Raw genomic sequence first — 9,379 nt, 5'->3', positions numbered from 1 at the left:
CCGTTATTTAGCTTTTCAAATTCGCAGAAAACACCTTTTGTTATCACGATCACCCACGACTCCCGCCCCCCACCATCATCAAAAATGTCATACAGGGGCTTCCCTGGTGGCGCAGTGGTTGAGAGTCCGCCTGCCGATGCAGGGAACACGGGTTCGTGCCCCGGTCCGGGAGGATCCCACATGCCGCGGAGCGGCTGGGCCCGTGAGCCATGGCCGCTGAGCCTGCGCGTCCGGAGCCTGTGCTCCGCAGCGGGAGAGGCCACAACAGTGAGAGGACTGCGTACCGCCAAAAAAAAAAAAAAAAAAAAAAAAAAGTCATACAAAATGGAAAATAATCCATTTCCCCTTTCCTTCTATATATGGCTTGTTTGACTGTCTCTGTCTCCTATTCATTTTCTCCCCAACCCTCTCCCTGTCTGTGGGCTACATCTCTTTGTCTATATCTATTTCTCTTCGTCTTCTCTCTCTGTCTCTCTCTGTGTCTCTATCTCCCTCTCTCTCTCTCTTTCTCTTTCTCCCTCCCTCTCCCGTTTCCACTGCTTCCTCCACTCCTGCACCCCCCCTCTCTCCCTCCCTCCCCGTCTCTCCTCCCTCTTTCGGGCTCTTTGCTCTGCCCTCCCCGCCCCTCCCCAGAGAAGAGTGTCCAGCTCCCCCCGGGGCTGCTCGCCCGCCGCTCCTTCTCTGCCCACCTACTGTGAGAGGCAGCTCCTCCCACCTGCGCATAAAAGCCAAGTGCATGTTACCAGCAGCGGATCAGAGCACTTTCCCGGTCCTCTCCTGTGGGAGCCCCCGGCCTCTCTTCTGGATCTTACGTGCTCAAGGTAAGATAACACTTCTGCAGGCATCTGACCTACTAGGGGTTGCTTCGGGGGGAATAAATTTCCTCTGGTCAACATGCTTACTGTTTGGGTAGAGCTGATTCTTACGGATTCCAGATCAGCTGCTCCTTTAAACCAGCAACTGGTTTGAAAACAAACTTCTGTTTGAACGGTAGAATAAAAGTTCATTTGGGGCAGAAACAGCAGCATAAATATTGCAAAAACCTTTTCTCCTTCTAAATCACTTTTCCCCTTTTGCCGGCTGTTGCGGAGGTTAAAGTGTATCTGTTGGGGTGCTTTCCTGACCGTTTTTCATTGTAAATATTTCACATATCAGTGGGGCAAGGAAAACTTTGTCCCATTGTCAAAAATGTACTTTAAAAGAACACAATGAGTTTCCTAAAAATATCACAGTCAAAGGTCTGCTAACAATTTTGCGATGTTTTCCAAACCCTCAAGACAGCTTCTGTGAGTCCTTTAAAAAAATATCTTTCCAGGTTTAAGTGCTTGGAAAAAATGATGCGAATGGGTGCCCTTTGCACAGAGACGGTAATCAGGTGGCTGGTAGATAGGAAAGAACAAATCCAAATTGACAAGCTGGGGCACAGTGTGAGAGCGCATAGCTATCTTTTCAAGACGTCCTAAAATGAGAATTGTGTTGGAATAAGAAAGTGTATAAAAGAACTTCATGAATTTCTATACACACACCTGAACATAAAGCGTTTCAATGTGTTTCACAGTCAGAGAAGAATACAGGCCAGATTATCCAATACCTCTGTTTACACCAGAGGGTTGTAAAGAATGATTAGCTAAGAAGCCTTTGGAAGTTTGATCCCTGCTTGTCACCCTCTTTTCCCTCATCTAGTAAAAATTGACCTGATTGGCACCCGATTCTTGCAGAGGTATCATCTTTAAGCTACTCTAATTTTTAAAGACTTCAGTCTTTACCTTCTGATTTCTGAAGTCTGAGAATGAGTGTTGTGCACCTGTGAAAGGAAAAACGTCTTCCGCAGCTACTTCTGGAAAACCAGACACTTGGTCCATGAAGTCTGCCTTCAGAATCTGTGGGCTGTGTGGGATGAAACTCTTTCATGTGGGAGAAAAACCCTCTTCAAATATTTCCTCTGGGGAATTGCAAAAGGCTGCTTAGAGACAGCAAACCAAAGCTGGCAGTCAGGAAACCAAACCACTATTTCAGCCCTCAAGGTTCTTAAAGTAAGAGAGGAAAAGTTTTACTTTTTTTTTTTTTTTTGGTTTGCTTATATTGTTTCACTTGAAAGGGGAAAACTCCAAAGATGTAAAAAATTCTTCACTATTAAAGAAAATAGAATCATTAGAAGTCTAACTGAGGGTCTTCCAAACCTTTCCTCCTTGTTGTTTGCATATCAAAAGAAATAATAAAGGTATTTTAAATGCCTATTTGGCACAGAGAGGATTCAATGCTATTATTCAAATGAAAGAGTCATATGTAAAACTTTCTGTTATGTGAAATTTTGCTTCATTGGAAAAAAATTATTGCTAGGAGTGCGGTTTCCTTTAAGAAAATGATATAAAATTACTATTGGCCATGATAATATGTGACCTGAGCATATTAAAATACCTTTTATCTTGAGCCACAGTGCAGACTGCTTGCTTCATATTTGCAGTAAGTGGGTAATCAACCATGACAAGAGCACAGGTATGGGACCAGGCCAAACCAAGTATGTGGTATGTCCAAGCTAATTCCTCTTTTATGTTAGTGCCGGACTCACACCCATCATCACAAGGGTGAAAACACACTGCTTCATTCACCAGATCCCCTTGAGGAAAGCTATCTTTTCTGGGAGGAAAAAAAAAGTGCTGCTAGTATAAAAGAGCTCCCTGTTATTCCTAAATTTGGGGATGAAAAGTGTTCTCCCACGGTTTGCTTCTGCTTTTCCTGGCAGTTAATCCACTCTACCGGCTATGAACCATTTAACCGTAACTGCCTTCCCCATGTGCCATCACATTCAACACCCTAAATAACTGGGTGAGATCATTCTAGGCTGCTTATGATCTAACTTTCCCAGGGGTCTTTCCCAGACACTCAAAGTGATGCTTTCTCCACACTTTCCTTCTTAAATGTATAGAAAAATCAGTGGTGGGGTTTCATGGAGTTACCCCAATGTCTCTCCCTTTGCACAGGATGTGGAGGCATGAGTCTCATCTATGCCATTATATAGCTGCCCCCGGATTGGCTTCATGGCCATACCTACCCAGTACCATTCCAGCAGGCTTTGAGTGACTCTTTTAATGTTTCTCATAAAAGAAAAGATAAGCAGCTGCCTGTTTCACTAGAGACACGGGGAGAGCGCTCTGTTGATTTTGAGGGCCTGCTACACTTAGGGAGACACACATTTTAGATCTTCTGCTAATCCCAAAATTATAAAACAATATTCTTTCAATGATCAGAAAGTATACCCCACCTTAATTCCATTTGTGAAACAAATATCAAGGAGGGGAGGATGGGGGTGAGCAGAGAATTGAGAGAGAAGCTGGGCGGAATCACTCCTAGGAAGTACCCCAGAAGAGAAAGATCAGAATCTCTGTTACAAATACAGCTGCTGTTTGCTCTTATTTATGTGGAATATGGGGAGACACTGAAGAGCAAAAATCCGTATCTGCTTTTGTTTTTTTTCCTTAAATCAGTGAGAGTATTTCCAGTAATAAGTTAAGATCCATCTCTACTATGTCCTTCTCTAACAGAAGAGAACAGCTCGGTTCTAAAGACCAAAATGATTTCAGGTCTGCCCCACATTAAAACCCACAGAAATGGAGCTTCCCTAGTGGCGCAGTGGTTGGGAGTCCGCCTGCCGTTGCAGGGGACATGGGTTCGTGCCCCGGCCCGGGAAGATCCCACATGCCGCAGAGCGGCTGGGCCTGTGAGCCATGGCCACTGAGCCTGCGCGTCTGGAGCCTGTGCTCCGCAGCGGGAGAGGCCACAACAGTGAGAGGCCCACGTACCGCAAAAAACAAAACAAAACAAAACAAAATGCAGAAAACCCATAGAACTTTGCCAGTTATAATTTTAAAAGCTACATTATGAATATAAAAACCTCAGAACATATTTTTAACTAATGGGTGGTTCACATCAACAAATCCACCCCTAACTCTCCCAAAGGGGCCCATGTTCAGTAACTACGCACAAGTTAGAAGTTACAGGCAGCAGTTTACTCCTTCCTATCCATGGTCTTCCACTTTGATATGGCAACTTGCAGCGCTATTGAGATGCAGCCGTATTTCCCAACCTCTGGTCCTCCAAGTATCCCTCTGAAAATCAGGTCTTTCTTCAGGCCTTGGCTTTCTTCTCTTCCACCAGGCCCCCATAAACGTACATATGCATAATTCAAAGAAGGTATAGATCTCCAGACTAGAGTGCACTCTTCTGAGAGTTTCATTGTTCTAGCTGTTGAGTGAAAAGAAAAAAAAAAAGAGACAGAGAGAGAGAGGGGAAGTTAAGAGAAGAATGAACACCCTATGGAATTTAGAGAATCTTTCATTTTAACATTGTGTAAAAAGAACCCCTTACTACCCAAAGCATCTAGAAATTTAAATGGAAAAAAAAAAAAAGGGCCAGATTACAGGTTGTTACAAAATGCTAAGGATATAATGAAAAAGATCTTCCAATGACCTGGCAGTCATTGACATCAGTTTATGCCCCACAGTACCAAATTAGAGCTCTGCTAGACTTCCCCTTTGCAGAGACCCAAGAAGTGAAAACTGGGAAAGAATATTAACCACATTTCAGCACCAAGAGAGAAGCCACTAATTAGACATTCCACTATCACTTTGGTAACTATGTTTGCTGTTTAAGGAAGGAGGTTCTTAACAGTCTATCCTCAAGCAAATGGATTTGCAGCAAGAGGGCTAAAGAGGGTCACACACAAGGTCGGAATGTCTATGATCTGGGGGCCCTATGAACACAAATCCACAAAGCAGTTGGAACTGCATGGAATCAGACTGAAGTGAATGAAACAAAAATGTTCCCAAGAACTGATCATAGAGTAATCAGCTAAAATAATAATGAATTCTAACTTCTCAATGTAACAAAAAGCAAAAGCACCTCAGGACACCCATAGCTGACTATGTAAAACATTAAAACACACAGATGGTCCACTTTCAATCTCCTCTATTAATTTTGGGCTCACTTCTATTGCCCTTCCTGGAAAACAAAAGCTGTCCTTCTCTCCTTCAGCACAGGGTTTGCAGATGTGGTCATGCCCCTCTGTGCTACCTCCTTTTTTTCTTTCAGTGGAAGAAATCTCTTTTCAATGCTTATAGATCAAGTTTCTGGAGTACCACTCATAGTTGTGTCATTTCTCATTATCAAAAGTCTCATACTTCTCTTAAACAGGATGTAAATTTTCACTCCAACAAATAAAAAGGCTTTACATTTTTCTAAACCATAATTCATAGACCTAGAAGAGAGGAAATTTAAACTTGCTACATGCCTCCAAACTGAAATGAAGTTTCTAAGCATTTTATTTATCTAGGCCCTATTCTAACTTCTTGGGGTTTAAAAATTTATTTAGGGAATCACACAGTATAAATGCTGGAAGGATCCTCAGAGCTAATTTTAACTAAAGTTAATTTTACAGATGAGAAATGTCAGAGAGGCTGATGTCTTGCCTAAGATCACCCAGATGTGTGTAGGAGAAGCAGGGCTGGAGTTCATATAGCCAAACTCTCTGATCAGCACTCTATCTGGAATAACTATAATGTGTCTTCCCCGTATAGTGTGTATCTAAGATGTTTCTAACTATGCCGAGAATTCTGTTGGAACATAAAATATAGGATTCTCAGAAACCATAACCTGGTAGAGGTTTGGGGCTGCAACTATACCTCTGCAGAATATTTGGAAACACTGATACAGCCCCTTGTGAAGAGTGAAATCATTGTCACCATCACAGGGACCTTGTGTGTTTTTCTTCATTCCAGGGTCTGATACATAATAGCTGCTTGGTAAATCTGTGTTGAGTGGGTGAATGAATGAAAAAAAAAAACCAAAAAGCCTAAGTATAAAATATCCATATTTCTTAACTCCTTCCATAAAAATCCTTATGAGTCTATAGGGACTTAGAGAGACTCAAATCTCAAGTATATCAAATTTAAGATTCCTTTGTGCTTTAGGAAACGTAGGAGAGTTCATTTAGCCTTATCAATGGCTAAGCCCTTTCCCTGCCTGCAGTGTTTTCACTAGTCCTTACATTTGCCCGAGTTCTAGAAATAGTACTAATTTTTGCAGCAGGCTTAAGATCGAGTTCCAATTTCTATGTGGCAGAAATAATGTATTATTTTTATGTGATGATTTACAGAATAACCTTCCTCCTCTCCTACCACATTGACGGTGTGTTGCCAATATAGCCACCTAGCATCTCCCCAGGTCTTTAATGAGAGAAAGGGCAAGATATGCATAATGGACCATCAGAGGAAACTTTGAGGGACATACTGGTTGAGGGGTGTAGGCATGAGAAGTGTTATGACACAGGGGAGGGGTCATCAAGGGGCCAAGAGTATAGAGAGAGGATAGTGCAGTTAAGAGGGTCCATTCCTCTGAAACAGAAGAGGGAGAAACTCTGGAGAGTTTTGAGGTGCTAGAAAAGAGACTTTTAATACGATCATCTGAGCTAAGACCTACTCAAAGTTTTGGGAGGTGAAATCCTCTTTGGGGCAGGCTTCTTTCGGTGTAACACCATTCAAGGACTGCCTCACATTGGTGAAAGCTTTATATGCTTTACATCTATTAAAACTCTTCTTAACCCTTAACTGGACTTCCAGTTAAGAAAGAAAAGAGACCTCATTGTAGACCTGACTCTGACCCAGAGTACTAACTCCATGGATGTCATGTCATCAAAATGTTCTCTGCTAAGATAGCAATACAATTTTTAGGAATACATAAAGTTACCGCAATGTGGAAAATGATAAAGGTAGAAAAGAATATTCTTGGATGTTTTCTAGAAAGAAGTTACCCTGTGGACAGATGTTACCCCAGATGCTTGTTCACTTTCCTGTGAAGCATGCCTGACAATTGCGTATCTTTGAAACAGTCACTGTGTTTCTGAAATTGACTTATTGTGTGTTAAAATTTACATGGTCTATGACTAAGCATCCTTGTGAAAACATAGTTTTAAGTAAGTCTTTCTTGAAGACTGTCTTTCTTAAGCTCTCTTGATGTGTTTACATCTCAGGATGTTTAGCCGTTGGCATCATTTGATGTGCTGAGGTTAAAGACAACTAGTCACTTCATGTACTACTTTTCCAACTCTAACTGAATAGGCCTGGGTGCGGGTGTCAGCTGTTGGCTTCTCCAGGAAATAAAAGGTATCAGCCTGTTGGGGAGCTTCTCCAGTCCTCTCTGTTAGCGAGATAAAATAGAAATTCTGGGCCATCATTAAGGTTTCATGTATTAGGGCAACTATGGCTTGTTTATGCAGATATTTCACTACCCAGTAGCAGAGTGGCTAAGCCACAGCTGTCCTCAGTTCAACAGGAGGACAGCAAACTTTCAGAGCTGGTTGAAGGGCATTGTCCAGGACAGCTGGGAGATGTTTTGTCAGCTCTCATCCCATTTACTGTGTTCCTCTATCATGCCACGTGCACGCTAAAGATAAATCTAAATTTGGTCCGTAAATTCAAAGTGATGGCTGCACATTATTATATTTCCTTAAAGATCTGTACTTAACAATTGTCCTGTCTTAAAGTCCAAAGGTCATGGTGTTCATCAGTGCTATAAATGCAAACAAGTGGCCTCTTGTTAAAGGGCAGACACAAGGTAATGCCAAGGACTACATGAAGGGAGACGCTAGGTAGGGCTAAGAATTTGTGGCTGAGGCGGCCAAGACTGTTGAGGTTGGAACAATGAGGGAAGAAAAGGGATCTGCAGTAAAAATATGCTATTGGAGTCACAACCCCTAGTCTAACATCTTGTCTAGTTCCCCACCTAGCTCCCAGTTGATTCCAGTCCCCTGCTGTTCAAATGAGTGGGGAGGGAGGTTATGACCAGTAGAGGGAGCCAGGGGGTTGAGTGTCTCAGAATAGAAAACTGACTTGTTCCCAGAGGGAGCCTTTAGATTTGCATTTTTCTGATAAAAGGCAGAACAAGGTGTCCTTTTCAACCAGTGGCTAAAATGTACCACAGGAGTATATCACATTGTTGGTTTTCTTTAAAAAAAAAAAAATCCCAATTTAAGCCTCTACAAATAAATCACCTGCATTTCAGCAATGCCAGAAATGTCCAGGCTTGTAGAAGTCTAGTTGAAAGAAAACCAAGGCAATCTTAGAAAACTTTCCTTCCAAGGCCACCACCAGCCAAGACTAAATGCTCAGTTCAGTAATAAATAAACCACAGCAGCTGGGAGTCAGTGAGAGACAAGTGCAGAGAGAGCAGAGAGCCGAGAAGATCTCATGGGTTCCAAAGGGAAGCCCCAGTGTCCTGCCAGGACCAGCCCCTGGTCACCAGGACAGGGGAAGGGAAATGCAAGAAAGATGGAGGCGGAAATGGGCCAGACAGGCTTCTCCAATCGAGATGGCCCAGAACCTGCACTCCAGGATCCTGGTCTCTCCAGGAGCAGCCAGAGCGTTGCCTAGGCCGAAGTGAATACCCTTCAGTTGAACAGTTCCATTGCGCAGTGGTGTGGGGATGGCTTGTTAAGACTTGAGACAATTGCGTGAATTCAGAACGCTCTGGAGGATAGAGATCAATTAGGACCATTAAAAAAAATCCTTGGCACACCAGGGAAGGGCCGCTTGCTTTGTAAAAATTATGACATTCACAGGAAAACAGAGCAGTCCTCTCTCTAAGACTATTACTGATCTCAATAGAAATGAAGCTGTGAAGTTCGTATGCGTGTGGCCTGAGAATCCCGTTTCAGAAAATCTTCAGTGTTTTAATTCCCAGAACACCTTGCCTCATTCTGAGGCCTTGATCATCTGTGTGCCTTAATTTATTTATCTTAAATAGAAGAACCATTCTCAAATAACCACTCTCTTTACCATTTAGAGACACTAGAGGTCTTGCCAAGTATTTTACAGAATGGTGCTGCTTAAGCATACATACATAGTAAACGGATTGTACTCACGATACCTGGAGAGGGCTCTTGGTATTTATTCAGAACCAAGTCGAAAGGGAATACAATTCCAAATAAGCAGGCAACTTGCCAAGATGTACCAAGGGCATTTTTATTTCTTAGAGTACCAAGAACAATTCTGCATGTCTCAAGGGGCCAGAGAAGGTCAAGGGTAAGTAGAAAAAGGAAAAGAAACAGTAATTAAACTATGACTTAAAGAGTCTCAAGAGGCCTATATGTTCCCCTATCCATATTTGACACCAGTCAACAGATAATTCCTCATATAGAAAAAAAGGTTTTGTGATTTTAAAATTCTATTTTAACTGGAGAAAGATATTTTTAATAATGACGGTTACATTGTATAAAATCTCTGAATGTCACTGCTTCAACATTCTCCAAAGTGTGTTTCAAAAACAGTAATACCTGGGATAGTAAAGCATTTATGCAGAAAAATGTTCTGTGGTCAAATAAATTTTA

The 9,379-nt window shown here is 42.2% G+C and overlaps 1 protein-coding gene across 2 annotated transcripts in view; it reads left to right on the top strand.

The window, feature by feature from the left end:
* Nucleotides 1-634: 634 nt before the first annotated feature.
* Nucleotides 635-9,379, top strand: part of COL8A1 (collagen type VIII alpha 1 chain) — a 155,600-nt gene continuing 146,855 nt past the window's right edge. For both annotated transcript variants that reach the window (XM_067739121.1, XM_067739119.1), the window contains exon 1: nt 635-821. The gene's annotated coding sequence lies outside the window, so the exon portion shown is untranslated. The remainder of the gene's footprint in view (nt 822-9,379) is intronic.

The sequence above is a fragment of the Pseudorca crassidens genome, chromosome 5 (genome assembly GCF_039906515.1).
Source record: "Pseudorca crassidens isolate mPseCra1 chromosome 5, mPseCra1.hap1, whole genome shotgun sequence".
In the NCBI taxonomy this organism is placed as follows: domain Eukaryota; kingdom Metazoa; phylum Chordata; class Mammalia; order Artiodactyla; family Delphinidae; genus Pseudorca; species Pseudorca crassidens.
This window is presented reverse-complemented; position numbering and strand designations above follow the sequence as displayed.